This window comes from Acanthopagrus latus, chromosome 8 (genome assembly GCF_904848185.1).
Source record: "Acanthopagrus latus isolate v.2019 chromosome 8, fAcaLat1.1, whole genome shotgun sequence".
NCBI lineage: Eukaryota > Metazoa > Chordata > Actinopteri > Spariformes > Sparidae > Acanthopagrus > Acanthopagrus latus.
In genome coordinates this window covers 15,978,330-16,006,116 of record NC_051046.1, presented here as the reverse complement: position 1 = coordinate 16,006,116, position 27,787 = coordinate 15,978,330, and the positions used below count along the sequence as shown (strand labels likewise).

The following is a 27,787-nucleotide window of genomic DNA, read 5'->3' as shown; positions in this document are numbered from 1 at the left end:
AGGGTCACAGAGATATTAGTCGCGCACTGTTTCCTTTAACAAAGGCGGCCACAGCGACGAACCTGCCGTTCGGGAAGAAGCTGGTACGACGAGTTCAAAAAGCCAGTGGGAGCTCAGTTTCCCCTCTCTGCTCGGTTATAGAGGTTAATAAAAAACATGGATAAACAATGAACTCCAGACTGTACAAAAAATGAACAAACTGTGTTTTCAAAAGAGTAATCCTTTACGGTCTTAAATCATATCGCACAATACGCGTCCAATTAACTTTTTGACGTCACAGCAGATTCATTGAGAGCAGGCTCGCTCCATTGCTTGCTTTTAATTTTCTCAGAATTTCATTATTCTGCTGATGAACCCGACATAAATCACCCCGGATGAGTGCATCAGCTAAATGTCTGAAAAGCATTTGGCTATTCTCAATCCGCTCCGTTTCTGCGTATGCCATTCCCCTCAATCCATCCATGCTGTTTATCTTCAGCATCGCATTTGGCAGATTGAGGTTTCTATACCAATGGCCTGATATGTTTGGATATAAGAGTGCGGTTTTCCTGTTTTGGCACCGCCAGAGTGTCTTTCCCTATACCATCCTGACATCAAACACTGGCTATGTAATATGTAAAGGCCATCTGTGGCGTTCACTCCTTCTCACTGATGGCTTGGCAGCTGTATAGTGAGGCCTAATAATACCGGCCCGATAGACTGCGGTATGAAGAAATGGCACAGAAATTGTTTCCTTGCAATGCAGCGTTTTTCAGGAGGGCTGATGCGAAATGAAACTCAAGCTAGATTTGCTGTTGTTATAAGGGAGCAATTAGCTCGACCAATCATCCTTCAAATCACATTGTGGCGCGTGCCCAAGATTTCGAGTTACGCAATGATTATATTTCTCCCTGCAGGTTTAGAACACATGAAATAGTTGGTACATTATGTGAGCGTGTGCAACTTTTACCAGTTATGGAAAGCAGCAGAGGATTTTTGTTTTTTTATTCATTTAGCCATTTATTTTAAACCACTAAAGCTTCATCCCGCAACAAACCAAAAACAACTTTACTTTATTTTGTTGAAATCGTGAATTTTGACTCCAGCTCCACGTAGTAGATTTTTTCCAGAGCTTTCGGTCACATCCTGCAGCGTTCTCCAGCAAATGGCTCATTTTGTCGCCACCAACGCATGGAAATATGGAATGTTGGTCACATGCTAACAATTGGTACGTGGCAAAGACTCCCCCTGATGTATCGTTTGCTCAGTAGTTAGGTGGCGCTTTGCTAACACTATGATGTGACTTTACATCATCATGTTCCCTTTGAGCAGACCTTGGGTCTTTGTAAAACATGAATAGATGCATTTGATGAATTGTATTATCTAGTTTGACAATCAGAACACAGGTATCAGCAATGTCACATGTATCACATAGTTAAAGTTACACAAGTTGCTCATTATGAATCGATATTGGCTACTTCTGCTTGAAAAACATTTTAGCGAGTGGAAAACGGGTGTACCGGAGGACGCCTGGAAAATGTTGTACTATCAGATCAGTGCATATTTTGTTAAAAGCCACATTTCTGGTCACGGTAAAAGCCTTTTCTTCCTAAACGTTCTTCGGTTAACGTATATGCTAACTGCCACCTCGGTCTTCTTCTGTTGTCACTGTATCGCGAAAAACAATATAATGCAGGGTCCCCATGTTAAAAGAAAAGAGCTCTCACTCTATACGATGACGCAATGGACAAGTCCACTGATCTGCCTCCAGACTGACATGTAGTCCAGTTTCAGCATTAAAATGGTAAAACACCAGATCTCAGCTGGGTACTAAAAGATTAAAGCTTCTTAGATACATTATATAAAACATAATTCTCTCTGCTTTAATAGTACTTCATCATCCTAAATGTATGCAGTTTTTGTTTTACGTCAGATGTCATTGGCCCACATCTCTTGCTGGGGCTAGCAGTTTCCTAGCAGGTTTTCATTATTTGGAAATACCTCAGTGAATACCTACCTGTAGAACAAAGTGGTCACTTCCTTTTACCATCATTTAATGTATTCCTCCCCGACTGCGTGTCACTGCGGTGACAAGGCATTACAGACTGACAACGTAAAAAAAAGAAAAACACGTCACAAGATCAGAATGAGAAAGCAAACGAATATTCTGAACTTGTTATCTACGTCTGTGACGTGTCTGCGAGCTGGACATCCAGCCTCAGGTGGGTTCAGAGTGTCCCGGGCTTCTCTGGCAGCCTCGGGTCGGGCTTGGCATCTGGGCCGCTTGTCAAACACAGGTTCTCTTTGTTGTGTCAGCCACACACTGAACCTCGCCGGGGCCTCACGTACACAAAGGAATGTTTGGATGGATCCGTTACACCGCCACACACACTGCTTGTTTGCCTGTTTGACTCCGCAACAGTAATCTGACATCTAAATTGGGTCAGGGAGGTTCTCGTCGTGCTCGGAGGCCGGACGGTGGACACGGAGGCGGCCAGGAGGAGAGGAAACGCTGGCGGCACGGTGAAATTGCTCTGGATCCAGGAGGGTCTCAGTCGGAATCGCTTAAATTGTCGGGGAACAACCAATGTACACAACGTCGTCGTGGTGACGAGATCAGTTTGCATACCAACACGGGTCGCAAAGGGCAACCAGACCGCACAGAGACTTGGATGAACTCCTTATGAATATCTGATGCCATTTGTCTATTAGGACTGTTTACTTCAGCCTCATCCCTCTCCGAGATGCTTTAAGGACATAAATCCCACATCATTTGCATGCACAGTCAACACACACTCGGCTTCAACTCTCATCCCGCTCCTGGCCCCCGGTTAACCCTGCACTTTTCTCCCTGTGTGTTTGGGTCTGTAAAAAGCCCACTTTGTTGTGTCTGAGCGGTGAAGCATCCCAGTGAGCAACGACTTCCTGTGAGAAGTGACTGCTGTTTCAACTCCGCGGCGCTGGGCTGCCTGCGGTTTGACTGTCTGTCTGTCGGTCTGCCCTCAAGCTTCCCCCCGGCGCGTAGAGGAAGAAGACATTTCCGTGGAGACAGAAGAGTGACAGGCGGCATTGCCAAAACCCAGAGCTCCCCGCTGGCAGCCTGGACTCCGCTGGAACTGCAAACAGAGAGCATTCTGGGTTGTTTGACAGCGGAGGTCAGAGGGCGCCTTGGTGTTCCATTTGGACTTGGACTGTCGCCGCCACCAGGGTTCATCCTTTCTTCTTCTTCTTCTTCTTGTTCTGCGTGTCTCCTCAGTTGCTCCTTCTGTCTGGTGTCATGGTTTTGGGATGAAGATGACAACAACGGCTGGCGGACTGAAAAGGGGAGCCATGGTCCGCACTGAGGCCGGAGCCATTACCTCAGCCGCCACCAGCATGACAATGATATTTTCAGCCGTAGCGTAAACCCCGTTAAAGACACATGAAAGGCTTCACATTTGGTTTTATTTTGCTGTGGTACAACACTTTTTTTTTTTTTTTACTGCATGCATTCCCCCAGGGAATTAAAAGAACGTCTCCTTTGTTCGGACTGTCTCATAACAATTAGGGCCAAGCGCGAGAGTAAAAGTCATTATCGGCTTCTGATGAGAGGCTGCTGTAAGTGTGGAACGGCAGTGTAATGGTCTTATTAAGGGCGTTTATATGGAAGATGTTAGCATGGCTCTCAGCAATTCTCAGATGACACCGTAGATTGTAATTAGCTAATGAACGAACGTAAGTGTGTCAGTATCTAAGGCTGACTTGAGAGCCAATCAGCGGGGAGAAAGAGTGGTCCTCACAGCAGCGTTTCCTAGACTGGATTCAGACGCGGGGTAGCCAGGGATGACTGTAAGAACACAGAAATGTTCTTCCGCTCCTCACATGCTGTTCTTCCGAGTATTTATTTTATTCTTCGCGGAATTTATTTGTTTTTGGTTAAATCGGCCACCTCCATTTCTCCCGGAGCCAATATTACACTTGGGAGTGGTTGGCCTGTGAGTGGATTAGGATTTTTCCATTGACCAGCGGTTTGCAGAGGTTATAATCTTGCACCCTAAAGACAGATTTCCCGTTAAGCCCAGGAAAGCTGTCTGACACCACTTACGGGAATCCGGCGGAATTTGTAGCAAACTCTTGCTGGCAGAGACGCAGAAGACGCACGGAAAAGCTCACAGGAAGTGGCAGATAGCAAATTGTGGACAATTCCTTCTTTTTTGACCAATGGTGCACGAGGGCAGTAAATTTGTCTTTCCTTTATCTTCATTTAGCTTGAAGAGAATAATGGCTCCCCAACGTGCACAGTGCTGGCGCCGCACGCTGTCGGACAAATAAATCATTCATAACCGAGCGATTAAATATATTGAGGGATATATTGGTGGTTAATGGGTGGTTGGATCCTGGCACTACCATATGAAATTCAGACTTGACCGCTGTCATCAGGAATCCATTCGAACGATGATGTCTTTGGGAACGGCTGCCCATCTGTGTGTGGTATCATAAATTAGAGCAATATGTCAAAGAATCAGCTCAGTACATTATGATCTACGTGTGATGCGTCTGAAACATTGTGTCTGAAAAAAAAACAAAAGCGGTCGGTTCGATGTGTCTGAGTCATGCGCGGATCGCTCCTCTGCTTTAACATGAAACGTGCCGTCATGTGCGCCGTTCCAAAATATCGGAAAACTGCACCATTAAAACCTAGAGTGATTCTCATTTCCATGTAAAATGTCCACATTTTGTAGAGCATGATGTGCTGCTATTGAAGGGCACTGGAGTGAGCTTGGAAAATAAAGTGACAGCTGAGTCTTCCCAGTAGATGGAGACAAAGTATGCAGCACGAAACGCTACACAACAAGCTGTGGCCGTGGTAGCAGTCAGTTCGCTTTCTGTCTCCCTCAGTTGACTATCAGTTAGAAACATGACTAGAAAATGTATGAAGTTAGAAACTGGGTTGGTTTGATGTTGACTTTAGAGTGTTTTTTTTTTTTTAAATCAACCTCAGTACGGACTTATACATATAAAAGTCTGATAAGGCATCAGGAAATCATCGACTTGCATAAAACCTTGTTTAGCAGTCTGCTCAAACCAACTCTGAGAAACGTGGACATCCAGCAGAGGGAGTTGCAGGACAAGCAGTGAGGCAGCAGAGGGGGGAAGGAGACTCTCACTCTCAACAGCCCCTGTAGTGGTGGAGCCAGTGGATCCGGCCTGCGTGGAGCCGGGGTCTGACTGTCCCCCAGTTCCGCCGCCATCTTAATTGCTGCCATCTTTGCAGGAGTGACTCGCGGCTCAAAATGATCACCGTGATAACGTCACCTTCCGGCGCGTTGGACAAAACTGCGCCGCGATCGGCTGAACAGTGGCGATGCAGAACATTTGTGTACCTGCTAATCGTCTGGTATCAGAGGGTGTGCCTTCTGTGATAGCTTTCTGCGAAGTCAAACCACACCGATCGTTGCTTTCACTTGTTTAGGTGTTAACCTTTGAATAAAGACAGCACATGAATGGAACTCTGCACCAGTCCACATCAGGAAACACACCACTTATAGGTTCTTTCCTAATCAGATAAAGGATAAGCTCACCCAGGAGTCTTCTTTTCTACTTAACCCAGAAAGTGAAAAATTTAAGTCCCTAACACATTTCCAGAGATTCAAAGCAAAACATTGATTGATTTGAAAAGACACATTTTTTTAATGTATTTATTGGTATTGTTTATTGTTAAAGAACCGGTGCTCAATTGAACGTGATTGCATCAGAGTTAGCTTGCAGCTAGTTTGGATCTGTTGTCAATAGTAACAATCGATTGAGCTCGTGCAGACAGCATGCAGGATTCAGCTCTATTTTAGGCTTTAGCTAAGGTTCCAGCTACTATAGTTGTTCAGGAGAACTGCTGCTGAAACTTTTCATCAGCACTGAGGCGTAAAATAAATAAATAATGACTGAAAACTTGGTTTTTGATTAACTTGTTGAACTTTCAGAATCAGCGTTACTTTGGATGCCTTTATCATTTGGCAAATGTCTGCCAAAACATAAAGTATATGCTGCCAAACATTGCTTTGTGTAACCAAAATTTGATCTACTTTTTTCTGCTCCCCATATTTATGTTCTTCTTACATACGTCTGTGTTCTGTTTTAACTGTAAAATTCATGCCCAACCTCAAGATTATAACCTTGATTCTTGATTTTGTGGCAGACTTTAGGTTGCAAACTTTACACCTGACCAGGAACAACATTATTACTATTGTAATGGTAAGAATTAAAGTTGCAATATGTAATACGTTTAATTGGTTAAATGTAAAGAAAATTTCAAAAAATGATCAACAATTAATAGTTGTGATGTTGTCCTCCTTGTATTCTTTTACAGAGATATCTACTGAAGCTAGCATGCTAACCAGATAGCCCATGCCCATACAAGTCTAAAGCTCCTGTGCTGGCCTGTGAACAACAATACTCCCCCGGTCTCTGTGCTTCCTGTTGGTATCACTAGCTGCACGGCTGACTGAGCTAAGTAGCTAATGGTTAGCAGCAGTAGGCTGCTACTCTGGTGACATGCTGCCCCCTCTGTTTGATTTGTTGGATAAAAGTATGAGTTTGACAGGTGGCCGGTTTATACATATGGCACCTTTAACTTTCCAAACAGCCACCTAGTGCAATCAAAAGTATATTTGAGAAGATTTACCCCAACACTTACATGTATGTATTCCCTTTTTGTTTTTTTTTGGGTTTTTTTTGAAGCGACTATTCTGTTTCCCTTGTATCTTCTGTTTTTCTGCAGTATCTCCACGCTCAATTTTACTTGACAAAGCTCTGGGTGAAAGTCTCTTTCGCTCTTTTGTTCCCCATTTTATTAATCACCATGAACTAAAGTTGAGACACATCTACCAGCTGGCTAATGGAGGCCGTCCCTGCTTGCACGCCACTGCACACATGAATATCATTAATAACTTCATTAGCACTTCCTGACTACAGCCAAACCCTACCATGGATTGGATTGCCAACTGGACTGTGTGTATGTGTGTGTGCAAGAGAGTGTTTTGTTTTTTTTTTTTTTTTTAGGGGGGGTTTGCAGATTGTCTTGACTCTTGATTGCACACCACCTTCTACATTCTGAAGAACACATCTCCTCCAATTCCCGCCGTGCCCTGTGATTGAAACAGTGTCTGGCTCGGACACCCCACGCTCCCAGTCCCACCAGGCGTATCACTGCGCAGTAACAGTACCCCTATTAAGATTCAAAAAGAGCTTGATCAAAGATAGACATTGTGCCCACTGCTCCGAGTCATAGTGCATTACAGCGCCGGGCTCTGTTTTAGCATGTAGCACAAAGCACTTAAACATCAAACATATGTAAATACGCTGTTTTAATTGTACAATCTCAGGCCGATCTCGACCGGAATGAATCGTCAAAACTGTCTCCTCTCATAGCATGCGGCTCAACGTGAAAAATCTGGAATACGCGGTGGTGCGGGCTACTTACACAAACTGAATAATAATCACAAACGCAGTGAACAATCTGATTATTCCCCTGTGAGGAAATGTCATTCATGTCCATGATTGCTTGGAGGAAACTTTTTTAAACCTTGCAGAGCGGCATGGTTTTTATTAGCACCCTGCATTCGTTTAGGCACCTCCGTAGTACAAGCCCCCTCCGCCTGAGGAGCATTAGCTTTCAGAGCTTTGCTAAAGAGTGACTCAACCTTTAAAGAGAAAGCGGTGACTTTCCCTGCTCAGATTTCCTCAGCCACAGTTAACAGAGAAGTCTGTTGGGTCTAAATTCTATATGTTTTGCAACACACCCTCGCCTAAACGACTTAATGGTTGAATGCCAGTGACTCCCAAAACGACGTGACTGTTGCAGTGTACAGACACAGTTTGGTTACGTTTAGGAAAACATCACGATTTGGCTTGAAACAACTATGTGACTTATGTAGTTTCAGTTACGTCATGTACATGCTGTCACTTAACCACATTATGAAGTTAAAATGACTCATGACATGAACAGTGGTCTCATGAATGAAAGTCCTGTGCTTGTCTGGCCCAACTATCCGTCAGCCAATCTCCACGGAACAAACGAACAAGTGAACAAACTTGTCCCTCTTTATACTACCATGGCTGACTTCCTCCTTTGCTGCCGTGATAATTACCATGGCCACTAGGGGTCGCATTTCCAGCGAAAAGATTATTATTCTAATTTGACTGTATCTTAAACCAACTGTGCAAACCTTTTTGACAGTAATACAAAAATAAAGGCCAGATTTATTCAACCAGGGGTCAACTTTGTAGTGTTAAAGGAATTCTTTTAATTGTGTATCACAAATCTGGGCTTTGTTTTCATAGATTCGGTTCTTGTGTCCATGGGTGATCATGAAACGGCACTGGAGATCTGGAGGCTCAACACTTACCGCAACAAAGGCAAAATGTGAAATTATTACCCAATTTACCTGTAGGAAACACCCATTACTGTTTAGAGACTTTGTGGTTTAACATTAATCTACCCTTTCTTTGCCATAGTTGCAGTTTTACCTGCAAATAACCATAATCTAGTTATACTGTTGGCTTGTTTGCAGCCCGTCTTAAACAGCTTGTGTTTCCTGCCCCAACGGACTTTGTGGCCACTAAGTCGCCATGATCTCTGCAAACGAGGAGCGTCATGTTATCTTGCAGACTGAAGTGATGGCCAAATAATGAAAGAATACGACCAAAGTTAAAATAGACTTAAAATGTGAGTGTATTTATTCTCACTGGACTTTATTTACTTCTCTAAAGTTTACCAGACTTTCTCCATATGGTGTTTCTGTGTGTCGGCAGGCCTCCCGATGCAAACTACCAGGAAATATACTGCCGCTAATGAGATTACATATCTCACAAGTGCTTCAAAGGTTTTGAGAGAGATAAAAATCAAGATTCAGTGACCCAGTAAATTATACTGAGAGTGTGCAACAGATTTCCCTTGCTGTACACAATCAATCTTTTGCTGTGTCCAGACCAATTCGCACCTTTTAACGGAGCGGAGCCCAGAGCCATAAACTGCTCGACTCTGCCACTCGCTGCACGTGTAAACTCGGCTGCTCGAGCTCCCTTCTAATCACACGGGTCAGATGGAAGTTCAGCGAGTAATATTCACATGTGCCAATTTACACTGATCTCCTTCCTTCGCTTCATGTATAGTTATCACGCGGGGTTAGAATTTACTCTTTGGCCATGTATTCCATCATGACAAATACTCTGTGGTCTTTACACAGCAAAAAGTGAATACAGATGTCTTTTAAATGTCAAAATGAGAACGAGAGCCAAAACAACATTACAGAGAATCTCCATGAGCTCCGTTTGATTTATTAGGCCTGTTTCCCCTTAAATCTCAGTTGAGCAAAACTTTTTTCTTCCTAAACTCAGTGATTCTTTTACTTGAGCCATCTCTGCTCTTTCAAATTCATCTCCCGCCCACTCTGCCCCCTTCTTGCTCTGTCATTGGGGGAGACGGCGCTCTGTCGGCGATGCGTGGGCCGGCTCACCAAAGCGAATCTGTGGTGATGCCATTGCAAAGCGACACTGGGGGGGGGGGGGGCAGTGTGCTGATTCAGCCTGTGTGGAGAAGGAGGGGTGAAGGGGACGAAGAAGGAGTGACGCAGGGAGGGACTAAACTGTCTCCGTGCAGCAGTAAGAATATCTTCAGCACAGCTCCGTGACAGAGGGACGGCTCTGTCTGATCACCAGACCGGTGGAGCATTTTTGATGCAAAAACAAAATAGAGATAAACAAGGAGGATGCTCGATTTCAACCGGGGATTAGGAGATTACAGTAAAATACGCAGCAATAGCTTCTATTAAAAGCCCTGTGAATGAGTCCTGCTTCCCCTTCCACACACATGTGCATGTTTTTTTCAGCCCTCCAGTTCTTAAAGACCCTTGACCTTGCCCGACCTTTGAGCGTTCCAGCACAAAGGACGTGATTGTTCTGGCTCTGGAGAAGGACAATGCATGTTTGTCATCCCTGGGAGCAGCAGGGGGGTTGAAAGAGATATACAGTAATCGTATTGTGCGGTGACCAGCGCTGAACGCTTCGTGCTGTAAGTTCTTTGAGGTCACTTACTGTAAGGGGAAAAGAGTTTGTTGTTCTGCGATAAGTCTACAAGTCTGACCATTAATTACACTCGTGTCTTTCCTGTTGTTTTCCCAGGCATTTTCAAAGCACTGGCGTGTAGTGAAAAATGGTGTATTTCTTTGACTCCACAGATGAAACGTCCCCCTGCCTTTGAATTATGGCGCCGCGTGCCCACAAAACAGATTTTGCAAGTGCAGAGCAGTCAACTGTGGATGATAATGGTGGTTTGAAGAGTGAGGCCAACATGATTGTTTCATAAACAGAAACGCAGCATTTGTCATGGCTGCCTCTGACAGCTCATGACAACATGTGATGAATAACACATGCCGTGTTGAGTAAGAGAACCACAGCAGGGCTGCGGGGATGGCCCAACAGACGGCTAAGATCTTCTGGGTCAGCTGGAGGCATAAAACCCTCAAGTAGAGACGATCCAAGAGCAGTGACAGGGCTCAGATGCGGTAATGCCCAGACAAACAACAGGACCGGGCCACATGAGGTAAACGTTAGATGCAGCGATCACATGTGCGCCGACACATGCAAACTCAGAGAAAATATATGCAAGTCATGAATGTAAGAGTGAATGTATGACACAAATGTGCAGTGCATTGTGCTCCGGCCACGGTTTAATTCTGCACGTATTTGTATGAATAAAAGCAACAGAACAAAACAAGGCTCCTGTGATATTGTGATATTCGAATCTGCAGCCGACTGTTTTCCATTTGCAGTGGCTGGGGTGAATGAGTGCACGGAGTCCCATGACCGAAAATACACTCATCTGTGTGTGTGTGTGTGTGTGTGTGTTATCAAGGCCTGCCCCACATCTTGTTAAGGCATGTCTGCCAGCCTATCTAAGCCTATCACTGTGCTCCGAGGGAAAACAAACAAGACCCACATACACACCTACAAAAACACTTGGCAGCATGCGCGCTCATCCTTTTCAGTCTTGTCCTTAAAAAGGAGGTCACAGGTAAACTGAGGGGAGTCTCATGTCGTGTTTGTGTCACAGCATTTCTGGCCTCGTGTCAGTGTCAGGCTGACTTTCTTGCAAAAAAAAAAAAACCCAAAACAAAACAAAAAACAGCATATGGTCAAGCTTCACCCAACAATAATAGGATGAAGTGCCAGACCTGAAGTGCCGTGGGGAGCACACGTGATCACTTTACCTGAGATGACCTTTCTCCACATGAATTTGACTCACCCCGTGAGTGCTGCTGCATTTTTGTTTTGTTTTTTTTTGTTTTTGTTTTTTTTACGCCTCCTATAATAATGTAATACGACCTGCTGTGCACCTTAGATTAAACTGCCAGCTGAATGTTTTTGCACTGGAGCTATAAAAGATTAGTTGTGTTTTCTGAGATGCAGTGACTAGATGAAAATATTAATAAAATAAAATAAGTACAAATATAACGTAAAATCCACTTCTTTGTGTTGCCACTGTACAGATGGTAAAGCCCACTGAGCCGATGCAATGTGTGACTCTGTCCTGCATGAAACAAAGCGACTGAGTGTACTTGTCACACTTTACTGAGCCGTTAACTGCATTAGTACGGTGGGAACATGTCGACTGAGGAAGCCTGGTGCTTTCTCCGCGTGTGGCAGTAATTTCTAATAAATACTTTCATACTAATTGCCTCTGGTGAAGATAAACAAGATCTAAATTCACAATTCATGCTGTCTGACTCAGTAAATGAATCCCAAAGTCACTATCACATAAAATCAAACCCTCATGACGAGAGATAAAACGCTGAAATGTTCTATTTGTAGCGCAGAAATATTATTTAATTTAATATGTTTATTATACGATGTACTTTAATCAACATTCAAAGAAGTGGAAATGCACCTGCCTCGGCTGACAAAGCTAGCTCTCAGTCATCACTCATAACCAACTAGAAGTATGTGACGGTGTCTGGGTCTGCTGATACTCTGCCCTCCACGTGTATTTTCTTATTTTTATCTCTCCCAAGGAGGTTACATTTTCACCCATTCACACTTTTGGGTGGTTTGTTTGTCAGCTGGAATACAGAAAGACTACCAGATGGATTTCAATGCTATCTTTTCTTTGACTCAACTGTGACTTCTGGTTACTTTTTACAATCCAGCTAAGGCTGAAGTCAGTGCAGTGTGGCGCAGTGTTAGACACTTAATCATCTGATCAGACGATCGGTTGGTTCACCCCAAGCCTCCGCTTTCGGAGGACTTGGGACTGGCCATTTCGTATGTGAGACGAAGTCCAGGTTTTTTTCCAGACATTTTGTTGGTGACTTTCCATGGAAAACAAGCTAATCAACAACAGCGGGAGAAGTGGCATTTCACAATCTCCCCGTCGGAGCCATTTGGCTGTCACCTTGCCGTTTGATGGGTGGATCAGATAACCTTCGCACTGACAAGATGGCGTTATAGATCCCTATCGTGTTATGTTAATGTACCGAAAGACCCTGTATTTCCCCACACTTTAACAGCCTCGCGGTATTAGACCACTTTGAGTGACTTACAGCACCAGAGCCAACACTTTCCAACAAAAGCTTGAGCCATGTTAAAGCAAGGAGAACTGGTTCAACAAAATATTGTGTTCCTCTCCAAACACTGCAGTTCATTTAATACCGACCCACTTTCGCTTTAACATGCAAGGCCCCAGAACTTGAGATGTCTGATGAAAGATACATTTTTTTTTCAAATGGAAAATGTTTTGCAAGTTCTTGGTTAAATAGGGAAATAGCACTATAATTTGATTGTTGCCTCTCAGACATAATTCATAATTTGCTGCTGGTGTATTAGATGTATTCCCAACAGCATTCTCTTAAAAGACGATGTACTAAACAGCTAAAGGTGCTGCACTTGAACTTTGTACTGTATGTGAGTTAGTATTGTGTTTCATCAAGTCACTGAACTGTGTTTTAGACCTCCAACCCGAGCTTTTGGAAACATCTTTCAGTCAAAGTAATTAACAGGTTTCCTTTTTATGTAATTGGAGACACACCTTCAAGTAAATGAACCGAGACTGAAATGGAACAGAGTGCAGATGGGTGTAAAGTACGCCTGTTAAAAGGCTTTACCTCAGAGAGTGTAAGGTAGCTGCTGCAAAGTAACCTGAGCCTTATTAGCTGAGATTGGTGGGCTGGTTATGTTTTTTCCATGTGCTATTTTTATTTTGTGCTCTTTGTTCTTCATTAGATATATCTATTTCTGTTTTTTTCTCCCTGTCAAAGGCAACTGGTGTAAAACACAAATTTCACCCAAACCATCATATTGCGGCTATATTATAAGTTGCAAGGCATCCATCCAGTATTTGGCCCCATGTAACAGTGCGTAGGTTGTTGGATACCTTCTCCTGTTGCTTGTGATAAATGGATATGTGAGTAAATGAACTTGAACTTCATCCTGGCCAATCCTATGAGTGAATGGAAAGACCATTATTTATAAGTCAGGAGAGCCGTGTTTCAACTTTTTGTCAAATATGTTTTGAAGCGAAATGATTGAGAACAAATCTTGGGAGGTGAAACTGTTCAATAATGGTGCAGATCATCTACACAACAATGGGCACATTACAATTCTGAATATTGTCGCCGCTTTACATTTAAAGAACCAGTGTAAAGAGTACCAAACATTCATACCTGACTAAAATGAAAGATGTTGTGTTAGTGAAAAGTTCAAGTCACCCGTACAAGTAGTCGGCTACTTGTCTTAAAGTACCTGATAGCACAAGTACTTTAGCATCAAAAGTAATTTTCTAGCAATAAATTCAATTAGAGGTCGTATTGATAAGATTTTTATGTAGACAGATTATGTTTTAAAAATAATACAGCTACAGAGCTAGTAGAAAGTTACAGAATAAAAGTATCTCTTTTCCTGTCAAACATTATGATTGTAAATTGATCATTTTAGAGTTCTGAAAGATTTAGATGACTTCTTTTGTTTAACTCTGTGTAAGAATTCTGACAGTTGGCTCCAGTTAGTGTCAGCAATGCTAACATTAGCTAGCGATAGCTGCATTAACGTTAATAGCGTTAATTGCCGCTAACTAGCATTACGGATGCTAACGTTAGCTAGCATTAGCAACATTAGGTGGTGCAACAAACTGTCAGGCACTTGACTGAATTTTATAATTAAGACATTTAAGTATCAATAGTCCCAGTAAAAATAAAATGATACACACATTTACAATTACAAATAAATCTAATGTAAATGTACGTTCCATCACTGCACATAACCAATGTTAAATATTTTGTTTCTTTACACTTATATTTTTATATTTTTCAAGCTGATTTCTCCGACCGATTAGGCAAAACATGACAACGTACATTTTGTCAATACATTGGTGTGATGTTTACAAAGAAGCCGTGGGAAGGGCAGTGGCAGGTCCACCCAACACATCACCGTGAACTGAACTAATTGAAGATTATGGTGGGGAGTATGCCATGCCTCTGCCAGCAGATAATCCCTCATCAGCTGCCGTCTGGACTCAGAATGAGGAGTGCATTTCATGGAGGGTCTCCCCCCATGGAGCTGCAGAAACTGAGAGGCAGCCCTGTTTAATTACCGGCCCCACTAACAGCACTCAGAGCTGGTGGAATACAGAGGCTGGGGTAGGACAGCGGACTGAGGTTCTGGGAGTCTTTTGGTGTTGGGGGAGGTGGGTGAGGGTATGCCTTACCCCCAAACTATGGAAAACAGGAACAATGAGATTTTGTTTAGACTGAAGGCTGTGCAGCTTCAGCCTCAGTTGCCATTGTCTCCCAGGCTTTTTTCTAAAGCCCTCGCAGGTTACAAATCCAGACGCACATTGAGTCATTCATGCATCTGTCAATGACAGGGTGAAGCCCACGTAGGGCCTCCTGCTGGGAATCTAATGAACATGTTTTCCTTAGGAGGCAGCTCTCAAAGTTAACAGACTAGCACGAGGGAGAATGTGAGAAAGTTAGCGACAGCCAAGAGTTTGAGGTCCAGTGCCAGTTTTGGTTTACAATCTTGTTTGATTTCATGCACCATTTTATGAGTTGTATTGTCAGTGAGGTTGGTGGTCCGGGCACTGTGAAAAACTACTGGGATGAAGTTTTCAAGTCATTCACTTAAAGCACAATCCACTGATTAATGCTTTATGTAAGAAATAGTCCCACTTTTACGATCCAAAGCAAATGGAGGCCTCTACCGCAAGTATAAAGTAAAACAGGAATGGGGTCCAAACACCAGTAAGAATGGTCTCTTTGTGCAAAGTGGCCTTATTCAGAGGCTGAGGGGCGAGCGTGGAGAACTTCAGCATGGCATTCTGTTTACAAATAAGCATGGCTTAGTGTGCAAAGAGCCTCCAGACAGTCTGAGGTCAAGGAGCATTCAAGCAAAACATCTCGGCACAGTCACAGGCGACCTCATCGCTTTAACCCAAAGCTGGAATTCACATGCTTATGGACGATGGCAAACGCCATTGAATTCCAGGAGGGAGCCCGATGAGACGAGTAAGTCGTAATCCTTAATCTAAATATCAAGTGGTTTTTGCATTTGCAAGCATGTTGTGTCTGGACTCGCGATCAAGCAGCATAAGAGATTCATTGTCTGAGGCAAAGTATAGAAGGAGGGTAAGGATGTGTGCATTCAGGCGACGGCGCACAATGGCTGGAGTGACTTTGAATTAGAAATCAAAATTTTGCTCTTTAACTTGTGTGTCGCTGGGCTGGGTGGGGACTTAGGGCAGCTGTCCCGTGGGGAAAAACTAATCTTTTTTGTAGTCCACGAAGCATTTCTGGAGCTCCACGGACAGCAAACCAGTGCTGCGACGTTCTTCTGAACGATTGAAGGCAACAAAGACGTTTTTAAAAAGATTTTAAAAAAAAAATTAAAAAAAACAGAAATCCAAGACAAACAGAAAAGCTTATCGCGTAATCCATGTTTCTGAAAGCTCTGAGATTCCAAATTGATTTGAAAAGATGTTTTTTATAGCATGTTTTAAGCAAATATCTTTACTGAACCTGCCGAGATAGGCACACACACGTCCCATCTGACGTGAACGCAAAGGCTTGTCCACGAGCAGATCAATTTCGGATCTCGGGGCTTCCAGAGACTTGGATTATGTCAGACAAATTGTATCATCTTCAGTTGTTTATGCAAATGTCTCAACAATGTTTTGTGGACTACGAAACGTCACCTGACTTTCGGACTGGATAATGACCAAATTTTATGTCTTTGGTGAACTTACTTTAAGCATTCAAATGGCTCCAAACATGGGTATGAGGTCAAGCTCGAAAAAACATCTTATGCTTTCTGTGTCGAAAGCCGTGGCTTTTTATCTCCTGGTGCGACCGCTGTGATCCAGTGGTCAACGTGATTAATTGAAGGCCGAGCTGACCACTCTCCTGAACAGTTTAACGTCAAGTCGGCAAAAGTGAATTGATTTGACAAGCAGAATTAAAGTTGTGTCTTTGTCCTTGCGTTGGCGTCTGGAGCAGCCAGACGGGTGGGTGTCAAGGAGGACAGACAATAGGCCTCGACGCCTCACAAAATCAAGATTCAGATTAGCGATGCTCTCAAAATAGCTCTGTGTAAGGTGTTGAGCATTCCACAGATTCTTTATCGGTGCTGGGTAGAAAAATACCTGCGGGCCCGTTCATAACCCATCTTTTATTTTATGTGCCATGTCCACCAGATGATCAAATTTGCTTGTTTTGTCTCACTAGTAGTCCAAAATCTGAAGACAGTCAGGTTACTATCCTAAATATGAGAAAATGGCAGAAAATCCTCACATCATTGCCTACAAATTACTGTAAAGATTACTTGATCTACTTATCAATAAATCTGTCACAAAGCATCAGTTTTTGACAAATCTGAAATAAGACACCCAAATTTACTTTTCTTACAAACAGGACCTTTAACATTAGTTTTTACTTCACTAAATAATAAGCTATATCTATTAGAGCGATTACCATACCAAATAAATCACACAGGATAAGAGACCAGGCTCTGAAAGCTTTAATAGACCAAAATGCATTGCAGCAATAAGGCACGCTGCATTTTGAGTTGAAGTGGCAGAGAAACCCCCAGGACTCATGACAGCTGTATTTACATCTCTATATTCTCGACCTTCAAGTTTACATCCTTGATCCATCCTTCCAGGGAATCCTAACAGGAGAAGAAAGAGATCAGACTGACACCAAAACAGTGTAATCAGTGGTTAATACGGTCAGTCCAGACTCATTCTTTGAAATATGCTGATAGAGCAACGTAAGCAAACACTGACAGAAATCACAACACGGCCTATAAACTGAACCATTTCTCCCAGTGCATGAAAATAGGACTCGCCTAAATGTCACTAAGAGGCAGGAAGCACTCTCTGGAAACAGTCAGAAAATCCCTGACATTTTATGTCATTTCCTCTGGCACGAGCGCGCGGGGCCTAACTCTTGCCCTGAGCTCGCCGCTCTGTGAACCCACTCACCCCGTCGAGTAATCCTCGCCCTCCTAACGGCTGTGATTTTGTCACTTGAACTGCGGAGCCTGAAAGCTGTGCACGCACAATCTGGAGAGACACGTCACTAACGGCGGTCACACTCATGCACGGCTAATCTCATTACCCTTGTCTCTATGCAGTACGGGGTCAGCAGGGTTGCACTGCTGGTGCCACCACGGTGCACGGGGATCAAAATGATCATACATTTCAGCGAGGGCTTCACGGAAACATGAGATACATTAATGTGAGAGGTGGCATTCGTATTAATAGAGGCTATCAAGAGGCCTAAGTGGCCTGGCTTTAGAGCGCGATGTGTTGCCGGGTAAAAGTTGTTGTGTACTCGGGATGAAAAGTCAGTGCAGCCTGTGTTTAGTGTCTGTCAAGTCGGGTATTTTCACAGTTCATGCAACAGGTGCAACTTAAGATACAGTGAGTTATTCTGAGTGGTAGCTCAAGCCACCATTAAAACACCCCTAAGGCCTCTCTGTCAGACAAGCTGCAGAGTGAGTACCTTGACTTCTGCCGTGCACGCTGCGCCGCACCAAAGTCGAGTTACCGAAGGATGCTCGGTGCGTGACTGCTGGTATTACAAATGAGAAATGTGTCCTTCCGGAAAATCCCTTAAAGGAAAAGCTGACTCCAAAATGACAACTGTGTCACGATCAAGTCATCCCCGTGTCGACGGGAAGTTGAGTGAGGTTCCGTAGACCAACAAAACATTTCTGGAGCTTCGCAGCAAAACAGTGTGGGAGAGTTCTCCGGAACAACTGAAGCAGGTGGGGACTTGTTTTAAAATGTGCTTAAGAGCTAATACAACTTGTCCAGAAGTGTTTTTAAAGACATCAGTAACACCCTCATCACATGGTCAAGTATGTGCGCCTACTTCAGATGTGGTCGGTGCTAACTCTTCTAGCTAAGCACATACCACAAAGAGTTTAATTTAAAAACAGGGTGTGAATAACAATCAGTTTGGGACCTCGAGGCTTCAAGTGGCTTGTTTAAGTCTGGACAAGCTGCATGGAGCCATTTTTAAGTTGTAATTTTGGTTTGCAAGGGGGGTTCTTTCAAGTTTAAAAAAAAAAAGACAAGTCCCCATCCACTTCAGTTGTTTATGATAACACTGTAAAGCTCAGAATGTTTTTTTGTTTTTTTTTGTGGAAACTTTACCCTTTTTGTGAAAGTTCACCCCCTAAACTTTTCCTCAAAGGGACAGCTGGGACTCAACTCACAAAATCTGATGAAGATAAATTGACACGAAACCTTTGCTCCGGTCGCTCTAGCATTTCTGACATCTGGTTTATTAAAGAAACATTACCGCGCTCCCAGTGCACATATGTTCAACTACAGTGGGAATTATAAAGAATAATGATTTAAAACAGAAAATTGGTGTTAGCTTAATCATTCTCCCACCGGTCTACGCGTTCTACTGCCAAAGGCCGACTTTTGCATCGTTTCACGCGGGGGCCGAGTCACAGCTGTTTGAGCCTCTGTTGTAACAACGGCAAGCCTTTATCACATGTGCATTCGTTCATGTGTCAATTTAGTGTTACCAAAACGGTTCATTTTGCAACTTTCGCAAACAATCAAGCCTTATTATTCATCATCTAAAGCTTGTATCGCGATAAACTTATCACCGGCTGTTTTGCTACTATTCCAATGCTAGTTTGGGGGAGGGTGGTTGGTTGGTTATAATATTGGTGATCTATTTGCATGTGCCCTAAATATGAAAGCAGATTAAGGTGACACCCTCACAGAGATGTTTCTTCACACAGTAAAGTGCACCTATATGATGGGCTGTGGGTCAGTGACGAACTTGAGCAGATGCGTGGTATTGATCAGTCTCCATGCATCGAATATTAACTTTCGTCCACCCTGGAGCCAAACTGCAGCCCAGATCACAGGCCAAGCATCACCACCCTCGAGCTCTGCGCTTATTTTTGTTCCCCAGCAGAAAAGCCACTGCAGCCATGACCTGACTCCAGAAACAATTAGCAAAAAAAAGAAAGAAAGAAAGACAGACAGAAAAGAAAAAAGAAAAGAAAACGAGGTCAAATAAATACTTCGTTTCCCACGGACGGTACCAGTCGAAACCCCTGTTGGCTGTGGTGGCAAGTCGCAGTCCAGCCTTTAACGCACAGTGGAGCAGTGAGTCACATTCGCCATGCAGCCGCGCGCGCGGGGATATTGGGGACAGGCAGCCTGCGCAGCGGATGAAAGCAGATGAGCAGCTTTCTGCGGGATGTGCAGCCTGTAATCCCGTCCTCACGACACTCGTCAGACCACCTCGTAGATTAAAACTCGACCGACAATCATTTTTTTTTCTTTTCTTTTCTTTTTTTTTTTTTTTCCCCAGGCTGTCCGACTCAGACGAGGAGCGGTGTTGACACGTACGGTTCCTGCTGGCAGTTCTCGAAGCAGCGGCAGCACAACAACAACAACAACAACAACAAACAACAACAACAGCAAACAACAACGACAGGCAGCAGCTGCAGACGGTGAGAGCTGGTCCTCTCTCGGTTTGCTCTCGTGCCTGTTGCACTGTAGACGCACGAGCAGGAGACCTGCAGCTGACAAACAACACGCACATGGTGTTTTGTTATGGTGAGTCCACTGCAACTTGTCTTTGTCTTCAGACTTACTCTGAATTATCTTAATCTTTTGATGATGAAGATGATGATAATAATAATAATAATAATAATAATAATAATAATAATAATAATAATAATAATAATAATGATAATAATAATAAAAATAACGTTAATCTAAATTATTTGATCATGTATGAGTATCTTGTAGCTGTCCCTCGCACACTGGAGACTTGACATTGGCTTTGACTTTATGTTTTTCTTTGGTGTCTCTTTCAAAGAAAAGCCTGAATTTAATGGCCCTTTTTTTATTACAGTAACTAGTAAGTGAGGATTTAATTTTGTTGTATTTTTAATCACATTTTTCATTAGTGCTGTGGTGAAACTTTATTCCTCTCGTTGGTTTTTCTCTTTTCTAGTTTATTTCCTGTTTTCGTACATAGTCCCCCTTGTTGGAAGGTGTCATGTGGTTTCAGCTCAGTGTTATGAGAAGAAACAGTGTTAAGGTTCACTGAAATGCGTGCAGCCGGCGAGTGCGAGTATCAACCCAACTAAAAGCACAGGGGAAGGACATTCATGCAGCACGACAGTGATCACTTCGATTTGTGTTTTCAAATCTTTCGGAGTTTTGAATTAATTCTGGTGCCGCAGTGTCAAGGAAAGGCAAATGTTAAACTGAGTGTTTCATTTGAGTGATTATGAAGTACATAGATGTGGGTCCGAGGTGCAGCTCTGAGAGGTCAGGTCCAAATACTGACTAGAAATCTTCAGATTTATAATTCACTGACTTTAAATGAGACTATCGGGTCAGAACAATATGCAGACGAAGAGCGCCGTAGATTAAATTATTGAAAACATGAAGCATCAAGGTTACAACTTTCAAAATACAGTGCAAGTTAAACTTTAGTTTGGAATCATGTAGTCACTTTATAATTGAAAGAACAGTAGGCTGTGTACAATGTTTAAACAAGAGAGTCGTGTGTGAGAAAGAAAAAAAAGAAGTCAGATATGAGCTATGGGGTTAAAAAATTAAAAGCGCAGCTACCACATTTTAATCTTTTTCTGCAGCTTGAATGATCATTGCTGTTGTTTTTCTGACTGCAGCTTGCATGAGGAAAAGAACAAAATCCAGCAGCTAACCAGCACTGAAATGAATCTAATGTAATGACCCGTCGCTGACGCCTGTTCATGCTCACACTGGACAGCTTTTACACTCGGTGGAATTCAGAAACGAGTTTGGAAGTTTCTCGTTTCAGTGACGACATCTTTTAAATCAGTGAAGGACGAGTTTGAGATTTTTTTTTGTCACTCGGGCTCTGAAACCCTGTTCTGAGTGAAACTGCACGATGATAACTGAAACTCTTGTTGTTCCTAATGTGACATTTTTTTCTTATCTTTGCTTCTCCTGCCTCAACCTCCACGCTGGTTAAAGGTCATAGATTAAATGTCTTACTCAAAGTCCCTTCAGCAGCTCTGCAATTTATCTTAATTCCCTTTAGCTTGCCGTCCATAGTGAGGAAATAATGTTTTTTTTAAATGTATTTATAGTTGTAGAATAACAGCATCAGCAACATTTTTAACTTTTACAAAGTTGAAATAAACTCCCGCTTCATGTCACACAGCTCTCTCTGTTCCCGTCACTGTTTAAAATCAGACTCTGAAACAACTCTAGCGATTACTAAAAGTATCTTTCTGTATTCTCCAGAACCTGACGATGTTACTGGCTGATATTATGTATATCGGCATCAGTGTAAATGTTGCCTGGTATGCATGTACTTTATGATTTATTATAATTTGCAATTACTAACTTCCCAGTGAAGTTTACTGTTTCAGTGACAGCTTGTGCCATTTTAGACTGTAACGTTAATTCTTAAACAATAAAATATCCAGCCTCTGTTACACGTCTTTGTCACAAGAGTTCGATAACCACATTTTAGGGACCATTTGAAAAAAAGTAAATCAGCCGATATATCGACATGAACATTTTTTACTTTGTGATATCAGCATCGGCCCCGAACATCAAGCATCAGTAGGGCTCCAGTATTTACCTAGATTTTTTTTTTTTTTTTTTTTGTAAATCAAGGCATTTCTGTTTTCTGCAACAACATCTTAACAAAGTCATCCATAGGTGTGTGTGTGTGTGTGTGTGTGTGTGTGTGTGTGTGTGTGTATCTCTTAATGCCGTTGTTCTTCAGCTCTTTATTGTTGGTAGACATCAGAGCTGTGCAGGGCTCACTGGACGACCATTGGGTGAATCGTTAATGATAACACTGCAGCTGTTAAAGATTTTTGAACACGATCTGACGAGAAAGCAAAGTCTCTCAACACCGACAGTGAAAAAGATAATGATTTAGTTCGACAGCAGAATGACTTCCACGCAATAGATCATGGTAATGGATATTTCTGATCTGCAGTCTCCTTCTCATTATTCGCTCATCATACTTTTGATCTAATATCAGTCTCACATCACCGAGAGACGAAACAGCTGCATGAATGTTTACTGTCATTAGTAGTAGCACAGTTACAAGTGGATAAAAGCTCCCGGTGAAACAGTACAGAAGGCTTTTATCTTTTCTATGTAATCTAATACTTAATGTTTACTTTGTGCAAGATCTAATTTTACTGTGAGTCTTAATGAGTGGATATTTACAAAGTGAGCTGCACTTAAGATTTAGATATCATGTTGTGCTGACGAACATAAGTATTTTTGGTGTCCTTTTATTTTTTAAATCTAATTAACGATTGGCCTGAATTTTTTTTTTTTTTTTTTCGGGCTGAAACTGATACCGTTTACTATTAAAGGAGCACTCTGTCGTTTTGGTGAATAACTTCTAGTCAGAAGAGAAAGATCTTCATGGACAAACAAACTGAGTAAACAAACTCTCAAACATATTTCTCATGACGGAATGAACTAAATGAACTAACTGTTTTATTTTGTTTATGTGGCGGACCCTGCCACCTTTTTAGCTGCAACCTTATATTCCTCTGAGAAAAGCTTGTTTGTTCAGTTATGTGAAACATAATTATACATGACTTTGTATTATTATGTGATTAATATTGTAAATATTGAATTTTAAGTCCTTCAAAATTACATAATGCCCCTTTAATCAAGAGGACTGCTATTTAGAAACTGATATACATTTGCAGTAAATGTGAAAATCTTGGTAAAATCATGGTAATGGAAAGAAGTACACTTTACTCAAATACTGCACTGTAGTACAATTTTGAGGTACTTTACTTGAGTATTTCCATTTCCATTTTCTGCAACTTTATGCTTCAACTCCTCAACATTTATTCGATAACAGAAGTTACTCAGTACTTTTCCGATTCACAGTGTTCAGCGCTGATAGGCAGTTATATGTGATGTGTAACCAGTCAGACAGGGTCGTGGCTCGGACCATGAGTGAGACGACGGAGTGGTTAGCGGATGCAAAAATGGACCGATACTGGACTTCTGCAAGTTCTCATTTCAGTGTATTCATTTTTAACATCTGTTTTTCGCAGGCAGTCTTTATGGGTGACGAACAAATAATGACAAACAAGTTCAAGCATTCTTTCCCGCTGTGCGGCAGCAGACTGTTGACTGTCATCCTGCAGTGGGCAGCGGGAACAGGTGAACGCTGTCAGGCAGCTGAGCCAGACAAGCCAATAAACCAGCCTCAGGACACTGCTGACTGATGCAGAACTTGCCTGTAGTCCTGCCTCATTCCTTGACGCTGCTGAAAAAAACGGAGTACATGCTTAAAAAACACCGTAAAAGCTGTTAGTGTACAATACAGAGTACAGTACATGTAAAATGGCACTTACCCAGCTTGGCGGTGCTCGCTGTATTTGGGTTTTTCTTGCAAAGATTCCATGTGTGTGGTTTTCCCCTGTGACTTTGAAAATGTCTTTTAAAAGTAGTGCGTGTTTATATGTGTGTCTGTGTTTGGGGCTTTTATGTGCATGACCTAATTCCACAGTGAGCAAAGAATCTGCACTGATGGCTGTGTGGTCATATGTGTGTGTGTGTGTGTGTGTGTGTGTGTGTGTGTGTGTGTGTGTGTGTGTGTGCACATGCACGTCTGTGCGCGCGACTGAGTGTGCACACGTTGTTCTCCCTCCCCCATAGCTTCCTTGTTAAAGCAGACAGAGAGCACACTAAGTTCATCTGAGGACAGGGAAATGCTTTTCTTTCCAGTGTGAATCATTTTGGAAAAATGAGCCTCTGGACTGAATTGCCCCAACAATTTGGCATGTTTCTCCATTCTGCTTTATTGTCTATTTTGGCTGAACTTGCAGTTCTTCAATTCTCTGCCAAGAAAACTTCAGGTCCTATGCAACAGGCAAAGCCAGTTTCTGAGTCAACCACGGCCTTTAAGCAAATAAAATAAATCTCTGTAGAATACTGCCATAGCTTCCTGTTTATGTGTGAATTCCAAAGAGAAAAAGAGCGGGCCATGTCTGTACTGTAAATCCAGTGTTCCCTGCACCAGTGTGGACGGTACCCATCTGCAGGCTTTACACCATCAAATAAAATCGTACAGAGCAAAATAAACCATCCCACTTTTTAATAGAGGTGTTTTATATGTTTAGATTAAGACCCTTCCTCTTTTTAAAGGCCTGTTTTCTCGGCACAAGGTATCTGCTTTCGCACTCATGCAGTTTGGAGAACAAAACTCTGCAGTGCAGTGAAAAGAAAGTGTGAGTGGGAGCGGTTTTGGGATGTAGACAAGGAGGAAGGGAGGGAGAGGGGGGGGAGTTTTTTAATTTTGCAGTCAGCCAGCGAAGAGGGGAGAGAGGGAGTGGCCTGTGTTGAGGTTTGGGTGAGCCAGGGGTGGGCTGTGGCAGCCGGCAGCTGGGCTCTCACTACCTATGTCCTCCAGCCCCAGCCTGAATTATGAAGGCTCGGGAATGGCAGCCAGCCTAATTACAATGACTGATTGCCCGTCCGTTGGCATTTCTCAGACGGTGATTGTCGTGTGTGTAAGATACGAGGGGAAAGAGGAGGGCCATTTCTCATTGGCTTCTCCCTTTTCTTTCTTTGCATGAGAACAGCCGGAGATTGGGATCTGATTGGTTGGAGGGAAAAGAGATGTTTCATGATTTGGCGAGGCAGAGCTGGTGGAAAGCCAGAGACAGGTGATGTTGCACTGATGGTGCTAGTAGCCTGTTCAATCTTCAGCACAAAGTCCTTAAAAAAAAAAAAAAAAAAAACTGTGGTACACCATGAAACACATACCAAGTGTTATTTTTGCGATCGTGTTGTAAGACTTTATTGCCTGAAATAGTTACTAAAATGTCCCACAAAGAATAACGCTCTAAATGTGGCAAATCTTCAACCTGTTGACTTCTTATTGTGCATCCTGAGCATTTCTTCATCCATCCCACTGGCATTGTAAAAAATAAATAAAAAAGGAAAAAAGAGAAGTCCTGAATTGGTCATTTGTATGTCAGCGGAGCACTCAGAGGTGTGATGTGTGTGTTAAGTGGGAGCTGGTTTGAGTTGGTCTGCCCTGCTTTGTCCAGTGCTTTGGCTTTTGTTCCTCCGGTAATGAATTGTGGAAGCCTTGGCTTCAGCTGGAGTGTCTCATAGCAACTGAAAAGAGAGAGGGAGAGCCGGTAAATGGAGAAAAGGCCAGGGGGAGATCATGTGCTCCTTTCGAAAGGGCAAGGTGGACCAGACCAGACCGTCGTTGTGAGGAGCAGTTTGTGAGGAGGAAAAATCAAACTGGGCGATTCGTGTTGCACCCGACGTCTCATTATTTATTATTTACCTTTCAAGTGACAGCGTTTGGGAAAGCAGAATGTGCTCTCTGATACGTCTCAATTTTTTTAAATCGATGTATCTTAAAACTGCTCACGTGGTATAATGCAACAGGGAAGTAAAGTAATTAGAAAAAGAAAGTGATCGGACAAAGACCAACCTGTGAAAAAAAGTGAATCCAGTCTCCTCCTCACCTGCTCCGTCCGTCAAACTCTGTGGTGACATGTAAATACCTGCTTGATTGATTTTTACATGTCTGAGACTCAACTAGAGGCTAGACTGCAGGGATATGCGAAAAAGATATCCTCTTGCAATCATTTTTTACAGATATAACAATTGTGAGATGATTCATGATTAGTGGGAATGATCATTGTTGCATCACAGCTTTTATTTTCACTGAAGAAAGGATTAGAATGATGGTGATGATGATGATGATGACATCTGGAGAGTAAGATTTTTTAGGTCAGGGTGTCGTGATTGTCTATATTTCAGTTAATTCAAGTAATGAATTAGTTTCTAAACGTAACACTGCTTCAAAATTCAGAGATTAGAACATTTTCAAGTCCGCCATTCACCTGTCGCTGTGACTCACTGTGTTTAGTGCTTGCTGATGCTGTTTTAGCCATCTTGAATATCCAGTGCCACTGTTGATTAACTGAAACCCTGCACCGCTTTGTGGTCGCACCAGGTCAGCTGGCAACTTTCACCTTAACCTGGGGTGTGTGTGTGTGTGTGTGTGTGTGTGTGTGTGTGTGTGTGTGTGTGTGCTTGTGCGCGCACGCATGTGTTTGTGTGCGTGCGCGGACGTTCGCATTTGCATTCATGTGGGTGCACACGTGCGCTCGCCTGCATGTGTGTGCACATTCACACCAGGCTAGTTTTTTATTAAACGCCAGCCAGCGCTGAAGCCCGGCCATGTTTGCCCTGTGACCCAGACACTACCTGTCTGCTGCCATGGTTACAGGGACAGAGCAGGTTTAGTGGCCTGACTCCAGGGATTACTTTCCCTGGTCTTAACAATCAGGCCTGCGCCCCAGTGGCTGTAAAATGGACCAAACTGCACCCTTACAGTTAAGGGAGCCCGGCAGTGTGCCCTGGTGGCCTTTAAAACTGTCCTAAGTGCTGTGTAAGGGATTAGACCTGTACAACGTAATTGCTCTGGTGTCAGTGACTGTCCCTTTGTGATCTGGTTCACTTGTAGTGATTAGCTCTCATAAATGAAAGAGCTAACGGGCGCGCACTGGCCTGAAGTGCTTGAGCAAAAACACATGTTGAGCCAATTTTCTTTGTCTCCAAGAGCTGAAGATTTTGTCACCATACAGTTTTCATTTTTTTCGACACATAACTGACAGTATTTTCCTTTCTGTTTGCTCAACAGACGAAAGAACAAGGAGACGGCAAAGGCGCTGAAACTATCACTGTGAGTACTTTAAACATGTAGAGGGAGAACACAAAAAAGAAATGAACATCCCCGAAAAATATAACAGCTGTGACATACGTACCAGTCTTTGAAAGAGAGCTGCTTGTGTCATCTCCTCAGTAGTGGCGTGTTATACAGTTGAATTACTGACTGTTCACACTGTGGATAAAGTACCAGAGGCGCACTATTGTTGTAATATTAACAAAACATTACAATACGATGGTGTAAACACAAACGGTAGCCTCAGGTTTAAAAAGCATCAAAACAAGGGTAGAACTTACTGCAGGAATATTCGATTTCATTTCGTCATATCTCAATGATGTTGATTTAATTGTGTCTACTGTTTATATTTGCTCTATATAATGATTAAAGACCACAGTGAGACAGACAAGTAGTTCTGAATCGCTCTCCCTTTGTGCTACATTCAAAGAAGTAACAGATCGCACTGTCGGTACTTGGAAAAGATTAAAATCCAAGTGCACAGGTCATCCTGGCTTGTTCTTTCTGTGTCAGTGACCTTGGAAAATGTTGGCAGATCCTTG

The 27,787-nt window shown here is 42.8% G+C and overlaps 1 long non-coding RNA gene across 2 annotated transcripts in view; it reads left to right on the top strand.

The window, feature by feature from the left end:
* Window positions 1-18,691: 18,691 nt before the first annotated feature.
* Window positions 18,692-27,787, top strand: part of LOC119025084 — a 45,285-nt gene continuing 36,189 nt past the window's right edge. For both annotated transcript variants that reach the window (XR_005076690.1, XR_005076689.1), the window contains exons 1-2: window positions 18,692-20,095; window positions 27,204-27,245. This is a non-coding gene — a long non-coding RNA (uncharacterized LOC119025084). The remainder of the gene's footprint in view (window positions 20,096-27,203; window positions 27,246-27,787) is intronic.